This window comes from Aegilops tauschii, chromosome 1, assembly GCF_002575655.3.
Source record: "Aegilops tauschii subsp. strangulata cultivar AL8/78 chromosome 1, Aet v6.0, whole genome shotgun sequence".
NCBI classification, from domain to species: domain Eukaryota; kingdom Viridiplantae; phylum Streptophyta; class Magnoliopsida; order Poales; family Poaceae; genus Aegilops; species Aegilops tauschii.
Genome location: NC_053035.3, coordinates 4,063,294 through 4,077,991, shown reverse-complemented (window position 1 = coordinate 4,077,991; position 14,698 = coordinate 4,063,294). Strand labels below are relative to the sequence as shown.

The 14,698-nt window shown below is 41.0% G+C and overlaps 1 long non-coding RNA gene across 1 annotated transcript; it reads left to right on the top strand.

Moving 5' to 3' along the window:
- The first annotated feature begins 7,705 nt into the window (after positions 1–7,705).
- Positions 7,706–11,055, top strand: LOC123494437 (uncharacterized). Its single transcript, XR_006665762.2, has 3 exons — positions 7,706–7,814; positions 8,868–9,266; positions 10,021–11,055. It is a non-coding gene; the product is annotated as an uncharacterized lncRNA (long non-coding RNA).
- Positions 11,056–14,698: the final 3,643 nt, after the last annotated feature.

Genomic DNA, 14,698 nt, shown 5'->3' with positions numbered 1-14,698 from the left:
AAACTTTTAAGAAACGACAGCTTAGGTTTCTCTAAACCATAGTTCATACGTTGTCGTCTCAACGGAATTACATGGTGCCCTATTTAAAGTGAATGCGGTTGTCTCTAATGCCTAACCCATAAACGATAGTGGTAATTCGATAAGAGACATCATGGTATGCCCCATATCCAATAGGGTGCATCTATGATGTTCGGACACCCCATCACACTATGGTGTTCCAGGCGGTATTAGTTGTGAAACAATTTCTGTCTTAATTGTGTACCAAAACACGTAACTCAGATATTCATCTCTATGATCATATCATAGAAATTTTATCCTCTTGTCACGACGATCTTCAACTTCACTTTGATATTACTTGAACCTTTCAATAATTCAGACTTGTGTTTCATCAAGTAAATATACTTAGAATCTACTCAAATCATCTGTGAAGTAAGAGCATAATGATATTCACTGCGTGCCTCAGCACTCATTGGATTGCACACATCAAATGTATTACTTCCAGCAAGGTGCTCTCTTGTTCCATCACACTAAAATGAGGCCTTTCAGTCATCTTGCCCATGTGGTATGATTTGCATGTCTCAAGTGATTCAAAATCAGGTGAGTCCAAATGATCCATCTGCATGGAGTTTCTTCATGCGTATATGCCAATAGACATGGTTCGCATGTCTCAATCTTTTCAAAAAACGAGTGAGTCCAAAGATCCATCAACATGGAGCTTCTTCATGCGTTTTATACCAATATAACTCAAATGGCAGTGCCACAAGTATGTGGTACTATCATTACTATCTTATATCTTTTCGCATGAACATGTGTATCACTACGATCGAGATTCAATAAACCATTCATTTTAGGTGCAAGACCATTGAAGGTATTATTCAAATAAACAGAGTAACCATTATTCTCCTTAAATGAATAACCGTATTGCGATAAACATAATCCAATCATGTCTATGCAAACACCAAACACTAATCCCGATGGTAGAGGGAGCATGCGATGTTTGATCACATCAACCTTGGAAACACTTCCAAAACATATCGTCATCTCACCTTTAGCTAGTCTCCATTTATTCCGTAGCTTTTATTTCGAGTTACTAACACTTAGCAACCGAACCGGTATTTAATACCCTGGGGCTACTAGGAGTACTAGTAAAGTACACATTAATATAATGTATATCCTATATACTTCTGTCAACCTTGCCAGCCTTCTCATCTACCAAGTATCTAGGGTAGTTCTGCTTCAGTGACCGTTCCCCTCATTACAGAAGCACTTAGTCTCGGGTTTGGGTTCGACCTTGGGTTTCTTCAGTAGAGTAGCAACTGATTTGCCGTTTCATGAAGTATCCCTTCTTGCCCTTGCCCTTCTTGAAACTAGTGGTTTTACTAACCATCAACAATTGATGCTCCTTCTTGATTTCTACTTTCGCGGTGTCAAACATCGCGAACAGCTCAAGGATCATTATATCTATCCCTGATATGTTATAGTTCATCACGAAGCTCTAGTAGCTTGGTGGCAGTGACTTAGGATAACCATCACTATCTCATCTGGAAGATTAACTCCCACTCGATTCAAGCGATTGTAGTACTCAGGCAATCTGAGCACATGCTCAACGATTGAGCTTTTCTCCCTTAGTTTGCAGGCTAAGAAACTTGTCGGAGGTCTCATACCTCTTGACGTGGGCACGAGCCTCAAATCCCAATTTCAGTCCTTGGAACATCTCATATGTTCTGCGACATTTCAAAACGTCTTTAGCCCCTCAATTCTAAACCGTTTAGCATTTCACACTGAACTATCACGTAGTCATCAAAACGTGTATGTCAGATGTTCGCAACATCCACAGACGACGCTCGAGGTTCAGCACACCGAGCCGTGCATTAAGGACATAATCCTTCTGTGCAGCATTGAGGACAATCCTCAGTATACGGACCCAGTCCGCATAATTGCTACTGTCAACTTTCAACTAAATTTTCTCTAGGAACATATCTTAAGCAGTAGAACTAAAGTGTAAGCTACGACATAGTTTGCAAAGACCTTTGGACTATGTTCATGATAATTAAGTTCATCTGATTATTTAATGAACTCCCACTTAGATAGACATCCCTCTAGTCATCTAAGTGATACATGATCCGAGTCAACTAGGCCGTGTCCGATCATCACGTGAGACGGACTAGTCATCATCGGTGAACATCTTCATGTTGATCGTACCTACTATACGACTCATGTTCGACCTTTCGGTCTCTTGTGTTCCGAGGCCATGTCTGTACATGCTAGGCTCGTCAAGTCAACCTAAGTGTTTCGCGTGTGTAAATCTGGCTTACACCCGTTGTATGCGAACGTTAGAATCTATCACACCCGATCATCACGTGGTGCTTCAAAACAACAAACTTTCGCAACGGTGCACAGTTAGGGGGAACCCTTTCTTGAAATTTTAGTGAGGGATCATCTTATTTATGCTACCGTCGTTCTAAGCAAATAAGATGTAAACATGACAAACATCAGATGCAAATCATAAAGTGACATGATATGGCCAATATCATTTTGTGCCTTTGATCTTCATCTTTGAGGCGCGGCATGATCACCTTCGTCACCGGCATGACACCATGATCTCCATCATCGTGTCTTCATGAAGTCATCTCGCCAACTATTACTTCTACTACTATGGCTAACGGTTAGCAATAAAGTAAAGTAATTACATGGCGTTTTCAATGACACGCAGGTCATAAATAAATTAAGACAACTCCTATGGCTCCTGCCGGTTGTCATACTCATCGACATGCAAGTCGTGATTCCTATTACAAGAACATGATCAATCTCATACATCACATATATCATTCATCACATCCTTTTGGCCATATCACATCACATAGCATACCCTGCAAAAACAAGTTAGACGTCCTTTAATTGCTATTGCATGTTTTATGTGGCTGCTATGGGTTTCTAGCAAGAACGTTTCTTACCTACGCAAAAACCACAACGGTGATATGCCAATTGCTATTTACCCTTCATAAGGACCCTTTTCATCGAATCCGATCCGACTAAAGTGGGAGAGATAGACACCCGCTAGCCACCTTATGGAACAAGTGCATGTCAGTCAGTGGAACCTGTCTCACGTAAGCGTACGTAGGGCTGGACCAAAAGCTCGTAGCTCGCGAGCTTAATGAGCACTCGATAGTTTGGCTCGTTAAGCTCGGAGCTCGCTTCTTAATGAACAGAGCCAATCATTGATTTCAGCTCGTTAAGCTTAACGAGCTTAACAAACGAGCTAACGAGTTTCATGAGTAGCTCGTTAAGCTCGTTAGTAACAACATAAGACATATTTTCATCTTACGTGACAAACTTTTTGTAGCACCTCAGCCCATCAATTCAATCTACTCGACATATGAGGCAACTGCTACGTCTTGAGCGTGCGTTGGTTTTCCTTGAAGAGGAAAGGGTGATGCAACACAATAGCGTAAGTATTTCCCTCAGTTTTTGAGAACCAAGGTATCAATCCAGTAGGAGGCTCCTCAAAAGTCCCACGCACCTACACAAACAAATAAAGAACTCGCAACCAACGCAATAAAGGGTTTGTCAATCCCTTCACGGCCACTTGCGAAAGTGAGATCTGATAGAGATAATATGATAAGATAAATATATTTTTGGTATTTTATAATATAGATTGGAAAAGTAAAGATGCGAATAAAAGTAAATAGCAAACTTATATGATAAAAGATAGACCCGGGGGCCATAGGTTTCACTAGTGGCTTCTCTCAAGATAGCATAAGTATTACGGTGGGTGAACAAATTACTGTCGAGCAATCACTACAAGAAATATGTCAACTAGTGACCTTCTGGCAGTGACCCTCGAAGAATTGGTCATAGATCTAAGACCATTTGAGACCAATTGGTCAAAAGCTGTTTGGGGGGCTCCAAACGGTAAACTATATCGACCATTTTGGTCAGAAAGGTCGTAATTTCCTTACACGAAATGGTCACAAAGCAGACAACACTGATTCGCTGCCTTATTTCTAGCTGGTCATGACCAATATAGATGGTCATAACCTTGTAAGTTGTGGTGGATTTCTATGACTAGGCGCCACCTCATCAGTTTTGCCTATGTGTCATGTCCATGTGTCAATTTTTGCCCTAGGTTGTGAAGCAACCTATATTTCTGTCATTCCCAAAATTCCCCAAAAAATTGGGCATTCTTTACTATCCAAATCATTGCCTCATGACAATATTCAACTCCATTTGCCTGGAAAATCTACCTCGGCAAATTTCCAAAGTTTTTGTTCAACTCGAACTGTTGTGAAGGAAGTACTAGCTAGGCATATCCCAATGAGTTGAATTTTTGCCACATCTTCTATATTCCCAAATCATTGCTCTCCACAAAATTTGAGCCCCATCTAACAATACACGTGAGTGTGGCTTCAACATTCATATTTCTGTCCAGTGTGGTACGTTGCAAAGCAAGTGACACCTAGGCTCCTCCATTTTAGCTGCAAATTTTCCAAGATAGTGTCCTTCGTAGATGATCATCCTCAGCCAAAACTCAGGCCCATTGGCCATGTGCATTTCCCGTACCACTAATCAAACACTTGGGTGCTAATTCATGTTTGAGCATTGTTCGGTCTCCTCATGAGATTCTTCTATTGTTATTTTCTTCCAAGCATCTACCTGGGGAGTGCCAAACCTACTAGACATGCCTAGGCTTCCCAGAACGCATGGCAATGCCACGGTCATGCGGTGACCATGCGGCGGTCATGCGAGTCTACGCGTTTTGGAGTTGGGGCCCTGGGCCACCGTCCAAACCTCAACGTATCACCACCAAACCATGTATTTATGCTTAAATAGATACTTATGTACCTAGAAATGATTTTTGGAAAAAATAAAGAGCAAACTATAAGGCAGCCGCAGTTCAAATTTGACCCGCTTCGTACTGAATCGGCGAAAATTAGTATTTTTCACCAGAGATGGATCAAAGATTTTGACACCCAACCATTTTGTCAATTGTGCATTAAATATGGCATAGTATTTTAGAAAATTGATTTGGTCCAATTTTGCAACAAATATATGGTAGGTCCTTCACAAAAAAAACTCATTTCGGGCACTCGGAAAATGGAAAATGAATTTTCCGTGCAAAGAAAATGAAAACTCCCTTAGGCAACATTGTTTGGAATTCCAAGATGCACCCTTGTGCACAATATGAGATCATTTGAACAAACTATGCCATGAATGTGGCCATAAGATTGATCATTTGGCTTGAAAGCCATGAATCTTCACGCATGATAGCTCATTTCTGAGAACACTTTTTTAAAATAATTGTCGTATTACAAGTTTATTATTTCTCCTGGAAACTTGGTCACATATAATGACACAATGCGAAGGTTTTCCAATTTTTTGATTTTTTTGAATTTTTTATGCCCGTTTCAACATGGGGTCAAAACGGCGGGCTTGACCGTTCCTAGCTAGTGGTTGAATCTTGGAATTTTTTTGGTGTTTCTATGATTAAATAGATTCTTTTGTACCTATAAATGATTTTTGGAAAAAATAAATAGCAAACTATGAGGCAGCCGCAGTTCAAATTTGACCCGCTTCCTCCTGAATCGGCGAAAATTTGTCTTTTTCACCAGAGGTGGATCAAAACTTTTGACACCAAACCATTTGGTCAATTGTGCATTAAATATGGCCTAGTATTTTATAAAAATGATTTGGTCCAATTTTGCAACAATTATTTGGTAGGTCCTTCACAAAAAAACCTCATTTGGGTCACTCGAAAAATGGAAAATGATTTTTTCGTTCAAAGAAAATGAAAACTCCCTTAGGGAACATTGTTTGGAATTCCAAGATGCACCCTTGTGCATAATATTAGATCATTTGAACAAACTATTCCATGAATGTGGCCATAAGATTGATCATTTGGGTTGAAAGCCATGAATCTTCACACATGATAGCTCATTTCTGAGAACACTTTTTTAAAAGAATTGTCGTATTACAAGTTTATTATTTTTTCCGGTAACTTGGTCACATATAATGACACAATGCAAGGGTTTTCCAATTTTTTGAATTTTTTTTGAATTTTTTATGCCCGTTTCAACATGCGGTCAGAACGGCGGGCTTGACCGTTCATAGCTAGTGGTTGAATCTTAGAATTTTTTTGGTGTTTATCTGATTAAATAGGTACTTTTGTACCTAGAAATGATTTTTGGAAAAAATAAATAGCAAACTATGAGGCGGCCGCAGTTCAAATTTGACCCGCTTCGTGCTGAATCGGCGGAAATTTGTCTTTTTCACCAGAGGTGGATCAAAACTTTTGGCACCAAACTATTTGGTCAATTGTGCATTAAATATGGCCTAGTATTTTATAAAATTGATTTGGTCCAATTTTGCAACAATTATTTGGTAGGTCCTTCACAAAAAAACCTTATTTCGGGCACTCGAAAAATGGAAAATGATTTTTTCGTCCAAAGAAAATGAAAATTCCTTAGGCAACATTGTGTGGAATTCCAAGATGCACCCTTGTTCATAATATGAGATCATTTGAACAAACTATGCCATGAATGTGGCCATATGATTCATCATTTGGGTTGAAAGCCATGAATCTTCACACATGATAGCTCATTTCTGAGAACACTTTTTAAAAAGAATTGCCGTATTACAAGTTTATTATTTTTCTTGGTAACTTGGTCACAAATAATGACACAATGCGAAGGTTTTCCAATTTTTTGATTTTTTTTTGAATTTTTTATGCCCGTTTCAACATGCGGTCAAAACGGCGGGCTTGACCGTTCCTAGCTAGTGGTTGAATCTTGGAATTTTTTTGGTGTTTCTCTGATTAAATAGATACTTTTGTACCTAGAAATGACTTTTGGAAAAATTAAATAGCAAACTACGAGGCAGCCGCAGTTCAAATTTTACCCGCTTCCTGCTGAATCGGCGGAAATTTGTCTTTTTCACCAGAGGTGGATCAAAACTTTTGACACCCAACCATTTGGTCAATTGTGCATTAAATATGGCCTAATTGTTTAGAAAAATGATTTGGTCCAATTTTACAACAAATATATGGTAGGTCCTTAAAAAAAAACTCATTTTGTGTACTCGAAAAATGAAAAATGGTTTTTCCGTCAATTTGACAAAGCGTGGATCAAAAACATTTTACATAAAATCATTTGGTCAATTATACATAAAATTTGGTCTAATACATAGAGTTGGTAGGTTCGTCACAACAAAACTATTTTTTATACTTCAAAAAAGAAAAATGGTTTTCTCATGCAAAAGAACTTATTTTTAATCAATTACGACCTATTTATATGGTCATAACGTCATCAAGGTCTTTATTGCATTCTGATTGGTCCACGAGCACCTCACACGGATCATGCATCGACCACCGTTGGATAGGCCCGGATCCGACGGCAGCCCTCTTCGCCCACCCCCTCTACCCCTCATCCCTCTCATCCCCCTCCCGAATCAGCGCAGCTCCCTCTCACCCCTCGTCCAAACCCTAGCCGCGCCCTCCTCCGTGCGCCGCCACCCCCGTTGATTGCGCCCAACACCGCTGTCCCCTTCCACTCGCTCTCCTCCATGAGCCGGATCCCCACCTCCTCCGGCTCCCCTTCCACTCACTGTCCCGTGAAGGCCGAGATGGACGTTCGACGGCCTCGGCTCCCGGATTCCGCACACCCACTCCGCTCCATCTGCTCTGATCTGATTCGATCTCGGCTTCCTCCCAAGCCACGCGATGCGAGACCAGCTCCGGCTCCCGCTCCGGCCATGGCAGCGACCATCCAGTCCGTGAAGGCCGCCAGATCTTCGATAGCCGCGGCAACCCCACCGTCGAGGTACAGACACGCCCCATCCCCCATCCCCCGTCTCCTCGATCCGTGCGCTGTCGGTCCGGTTCGGCTCGATCTGGTAGCGGTAGCGGCTAGCGGGTGCCGCGCTCGTGTGTGGCAGCGGCTTGGCTTCGATTGCGCGGCCGATCTGGTCTGGTAGGGGTCCGAGGGGCGCTGTCTGGGGTTTCTGAATTCCCCTCGGCTATATTTTTTGGGGGTTTAGGTTATGCCATATGGATTCTGCGTGAGGTGGCGTTTTGTTCGCTCAGATGCTGTGGCGCATGCGATTTTCGCCTTGCCTGCTCTGGCATCTATTTTTTGGTTGTATCCACAGATCGGTTGGTTCGTTATGCTTATGCTTGGCTTGTGCTTGCTGAAAGGCGCTGCCAATCTGGGGCTTCCAGACTTATCACTGACGAGTTGTTCGCCTGCAACCAGAGCGGTCTACTACTGTGAAGAATCCCAGCAATGAGTATTTACATGTACATGCTGGAATTATCTAGACAAGTGCATGTACGTAGAGGCTAGCAGCCTATAGTACTATAGTAGCAGTTTACTTCTCACAGAGTGCAGTTTACTTATCACGGAGTGCTACATGCATGGAAGCATCTTACTTCTCTCAAAAGTAGTGTGATGTGTGCTATAGAAAAGAGTGAACATTTTTTTTGCATGTGAAGAAAAGAGTGTATACATGGCAATACTGCTGGTCGCTGAGAGAAATACTCAAAAAAACCAGTAGAATTTTTGTATTTAGATTTTACTTTATTTTTCTTAACATGATGTTAAGTTATTTAACATGCTGTGAGGTCAATGATACACAAATGAAATAGATTTTACAAGAAACCTCTGACTAAAAGAAGTGAAAATTACTGCATCAAACTAATTTACTCCCAGCGGTGCATGAACTGGTGGGTCATTTTGTTATTACATCAATCACTGTTTTACTTTCAACCTTTATAATCAAGTTTTGCCTCCCTTCATGACTAGTGAAGGGACACAATGTTCCTATCATAATCATTGTCTGAAGCTAATCTTGTCTGAATCATCTCTCTTTTGTAGGTGTCTATGAAGCTTTGGAGCTGAGGGACGGTGGATCTGACTACTTGGGCTAGGGTGTTTCCAAGGTTTACATTCGTTTGACTGAATTATATACCACCGTAGAATTCTACACCATGTGGTGGACTTAAGTATCTTAGTGACTTCATTTGATGTGTGTATTTCTGTTAATTTTAAGCTTTTGTTGCTCTGAAAATGTACCTCACTAACCGTTTGTCTATTTATTGTGTACTTCTTGCATGAGGATGTGACTAGTGATGCGACGCGCCAAGCAGCAGTAGGGGAAGGGGGTCTCCTGCTCGAGGAGGCGGAGTAGGGGCGTGCCCAGCTGGCAGCCCTGTCCTGCTCGTGGGGGAGGGGCAGGAGGGGTCTGCTCCCCTGCTTCCATTGCGACCGTGGCAGGTAGCTCCTCCATCTCCCTCCCGATCTTCCTCTGCTCACTACTTCTACTGCGAAGTTGACGAATATGTGATGCACTTGTCCCAAGGAATTTTAGAGGGATCTGTATGAACAAGTCATGTTTTTATTTTATTTTATTTAGGTTGTTAGTTATCAAACAGAGAGAGAAGATGAGCTCCTGCTTGGATTATTTTTCTTCTAGCACATGATTTGTATGTATGCAATGATCATCTTGCGTGTGCGAGCTGGTTCCTTGCTTGGGCATCGCGTCGATGACCAAGTGTTAGTGCCGATTTGTTGTGGTGGTGCTCATCTGGCCATTGATTTCTTGCTGATAATTAGGTGCTAAAGAATGCTACAGATATATGTTGAATACACTAGTCATGCTCCTGCATACATGTTTTGTTGGACGAAAAACTGTACAATGATCTGCTCCTTGGGATATTAATTCTTATGATATATCTTGTAATTTACTTTATTGTAAAAGTTAAACCCACTGCACGTGTTGAGCAGAAATTGTTTTAGTTTGTCATACATAATTGCCTATGCTTGTTGGTAGCTATTAAGTGTATAATTCATCATGGAAGCATAGGAATGTGATGGACATCATCAGATTACATTTATGTTCTGAACTTAAAATATTTAAACTTGGTGTTTAGATTCTGTATCTGTAATCATAAGGTTCACTTGTAGTCTGGTCGTACTTAGACATATTATTGTTTGAGTTAAGTTCACCGAACAATACTTAAAATTTCAGGAATCAATGATGTCGACCTCATTGCTGGGCACTGTGCTTTTGGTGTATGATATGGCTGGGAGAAAACACACAGTTCCCTGCTGGTTTATTACATATCAGCCAGTACTGTACGGAGTAGTATATAATGACGTCTTACTGTAGTATGGCTGAGGCAGTGACCAGCTTGGTAGTTAGTACTAGCTGAGAAAATTCATGATGCTGGCTGGGAGCAAAAAGTTTATAGGCTTAGTTGCTGTATTGGTTCTGTTGTTGTATGGGGATATATGCATAGATATGTAACATGTGGGTTCCAAGCATGCTTCCAAGAAAAAGTAAAATTATATATACAATTTAAACATTGTAGATCTGCCGTTCTTGTGGAATGCAAGTTATTTTAGGTGTGTGTTATGACTTTTGACTGCTTACTAGATGGATACACGCAGCTAGCTAGCAACCTAGCAGTAATAGTAAGAATACATGTGACTAATTCCCTCCCTATACCTTGTGATTGATTCCAGGTATATACAGATGGCATCTCTGTCTGGCAACATATGCACTTGATTACATTCTGGTGCATATAGTATACTTGAACAGTGTAAACATATAGTATACTTGAACAGTGTAAACATATTCTGGTCTGAATCTTGTTTTGAAACTATTGTATTTCGTAGTGATGCATGAGATCTAAGCAGACATATAGACAAAGCAGTTTGAACTATTTCATTTGAGGGTACTGCTTAGTTTCAGTGACATCCTCAGCCACAGAACTGTATCTGATGAAATGACATAGTACTGCATTTGTATGTTAGACTTATAATTAATGTGCTACATTTAGATCGACCTATCATAGAAATCTGCTTAATTTGAACTGGAAGTACATAGTACTAACAGTCAGATTGTCTTCCAGTCAATGTCTTTGATGTACACCTGCTCTGCTATTATTATTTGTTAATATACAGATAAAGATGCAGGTTTACCTTTATTCTAAGGTTTAGATCTTCCACTTCACATTGCTTCATGACTTTGTAGATTTATTTGTATACGCCTCTACCATGTTGATTTATTTTTCTTTGTTTGCAATTTCCAACTATGTGTATCTGTTGCAACTTGCAAGATTTATATTATTTATGTTCTTGTCTTGTTTCCTTCTTGATTTGTTCATATATGCCTGACCTGTCCTGTTTTCTCAACTATTCAGATGTAGGTCTTTGTGAAGACTCTCACCGGGAATACCATCACACTTGAGGTCGAGTCCTCCGACAGAATTGACAATGTCAAGGCAAAGATCCAGGACAATGAGTGGCCCGTCCGCTGGTGCTGCTGATCCTGCTTGGACGGACATGCTGCCTCTTCCACGTCGGCCACATGACAGCCATGGTGAGCTCTCTGCTGATCCTTCCTCGACCAGAGTATGGGTGCTTGCTTGTGAATTGTGATGTTGTTCCCATTAGATTAGATTAGGTTAATTACAGCCACAAGTATAGTAGCTTCTGTCCAAGTGCTCTTCATCTTGTGTGTCATCTGCAAGGCAATCAAGTTAATTAGATGTTGCTCTTTTCATGTTCTGCTTCATGCAGGCTGCTGGTGGACATGGTGGTGATCCCCCTATTGAAGGAGACGAGGTGGCGCACCTCCTGTGAAGAGGTAGAGGATGTGAGCTGGGCTGTTGTCTGGTCGAGGAAGAAAGTCGGTGTCTTTACTGGCGAAACAAACTGCTGCGGCAACCATGCTTGTGAGCTTATGATGTGCCTCTAGTTTAGTTTGTCGGTTTCTATGAACCGTTCTCTGTGATGTATGATGTATTGCTGCTGTTAGCTGTAAATGTGTTGTATGATGAGTTGACTTGATGGTTCGTTTGAGGCTGTCTTGTGAAGGTTACTGTTAGTTAACATGAGTTAAACAAATACATACACTTGCTGCTGTTAGCTGTAAACATGAGTTGACTTGATGGTTTGTTTGAGGCTGTCTTGTGAAGGTTACTACTAGCTAACATGAGTTAAACTATTACATGCACTAGGACCCATTTGACTAGTGGACCCATTTAATAAAAAAGAAAAATGAAATTGTTTAGACAAAAAGGCCACGGCCCAACAATAAAAAGGGCTGCAACATTTGGCTTGGCCCATGAAGTCGACCAAAAATTGACAGAAAAAATAAAAAGGCTGAATTGTTGGGCTCGGCCCATCTAAAGCAGTGAAATGGACGGGGCTGATTCTTATCAACGACCTTTTCATTTGGTCGCAATTTCGCCACGTCAGATTGCCACGTCGGATCCGACGTGGCCTGGGCAGAGAGTTAGCGACCAAAACAGAAGGTCATAGAATCAATGACCTTTTGTTTTGGTCGTGGAATTCCACGACCTTCTCATAGAGAAGGTCGTTAATTTCAGTTTACGACTGCCAGCTTTTGACCATCTGTTTTTGGTCAAAAAAAGGTCGCAAATGAAAATCAATGACCTTTCAGTGACCAATAGTGAGGGTCGCAAGTTGACATATTTCTTGTAGTGAATTGATAGAAAAGCGAATAATTATGAGATTATCTAGGCATGATCATGTATATAGGCATCACATCCGTGACAAGTCGACCGACTCCTGCCTGCATCTACTACTATTACTCCACACATCGACCGCTATCCAGCATGCATATAGAGTATTAAGTTCATAAGAACAGAGTAACGCATTAAGAAAGATGACATGATGTAGAGGGATAAACTCATGCAATATGATATAAACCCCATCTTTTTATCCTCGATGGCAACAATACAGTACGTGCCTTGCTGCCCCTGCTGTCACTGGGAAAGGACACCGCAAGATTGAACCCAAAGCTAAGCACTTCTCCCATTGCAAGAAAGATCAATCTAGTAGGCCAAACCAAACTGATAATTCGAAGAGACTTGCAAAGATAACTTAATCACACATAAAATAATTCAGAGGAGATTCAAATATTTCTCATAGATAAACTTGATCATAAACCCACAATTCATCGGATCTCGACAAACACACCGCAAAAAGAGTTACATCGAATAGATCTCCAAGAAGATCGAGAACTTTGTATTGAGATTCAAAGAGAGAGAAGAAGCCATCTAGCTAATAACTATGGACCCGAAGGTCTGTGGTAAACTACTCACAACTCATCGGAGGGGCTATGGTGTTGATGTAGAAGCCCTCCGTGGTCGATTCCCCTTCCGGTGGAGCGCCGACGAAGGCTCCAAGATGGGATCTCGCGGATACAGAAGGTTACGGTGGTGGAAATAGTTTTTCGTGGTCGCCTCTGATGTTTTCGGGGTACATGGGTATATATAGGAGGAAGAAGTAGGTCGGTGGACGCCCGAGGGGCCCACGAGACAGGGGGGCGCGCCCACCAGGGAAGGGCGCGCCCTCCACCCTCGTGTCCTCCTCGATTGCTTCTTGACGTGCACTCCAAGTCCTCTGGATCATGTTCGTTCCAAAAATCACGCCCCCGAAGGTTTCATTCCGTTTGGACTCTGTTTGATATTCCTTTTCATCGAAATACTGAAATAGGCAAAAAAACAGCAATACGGGCTGGGCCTCCGGTTAGTAGGTTAGTCCCAAAAATGATATAAAAGTGTGAACTAAAGCCCATAAACATCCAAAACAGGTAATATAATAGCATGGAACAATCAAAAATTATAGATACGTTGGAGACGTATCAAGCATCCCCAAGCTTAATTCCTGCTCGTCCTCGAGTAGGTAAATGATAAAAACAGAATTTTTGATGTGGAATGCTACCTAGCATAATTCTCAATGTAATTTTCTTTATTGTGGCATGAATGTTCAGATCCAAATGATTTAAAATAAAAGTTCATATTGACATAAGAAATAGTAATACTTCAAGCATACTAATCAAAGTAATCATGTCTTCTCAAAATAGCATGGCTAAAGAAAGTTATCCCTACAAAATCATATAGTCTGGCTATGCTCTATCTTCATCACACAAAGTATTTAATCATGCACAACCCCGATGACAAGCCAAGCAATTGTTTCATACTTTAGTAATCTCAAACTTTTTCAATCTTTCACGCAATACATGAGCGTGAGCCATGGACATAGCACTTAATGTGGAATAGAATGGTGGTTGTGGAGAAGACAAAAAAGAAGATAGTCTCACATCAACTAGGCGTATCAATGGGCTATGGAGATGCCCATCAATAGATATCAATGTGAGTGAGTAGGGATTGCCATGCAATGGATGCACTAGAGCTATAAATGTATGAAAGCTCAACAAAAGAAACTAAGTGGGTGTGCATCCAACTCGCTTGCTCACGAAGACCTAGGGCATTTTGAGGAAGCCCATCATTGGAATATACTAGCCAAGGTCTATAATGAAAATTCCCACTAGTATATGAAAGTGACAACATAGGAGACTCTCTATCATGAAGATCATGGTGCTACTTTGAAGCACAAGTGTGGTAAAAAGAATAGTAGCATTGTCCCTTCTCTCTTTTTCTCTCTTTTTTTATTTGGCCTCCCTTTTCTTATTTGGCCTTTCTTTTTTTAAGTCCAAAGTCTCATCCCGACTTGTGGGGGAATCATAGTCTCCATCATCCTTTCCTCACTGGGACAATGCTCTAATAATGAAGATCATCACACGTTTATTTATTTACAACTCAATACTTAGAACAAGATATGACTCTATATAGATGCCTCCGGCGGTGTACCGGGATACGCAATGAATCAAG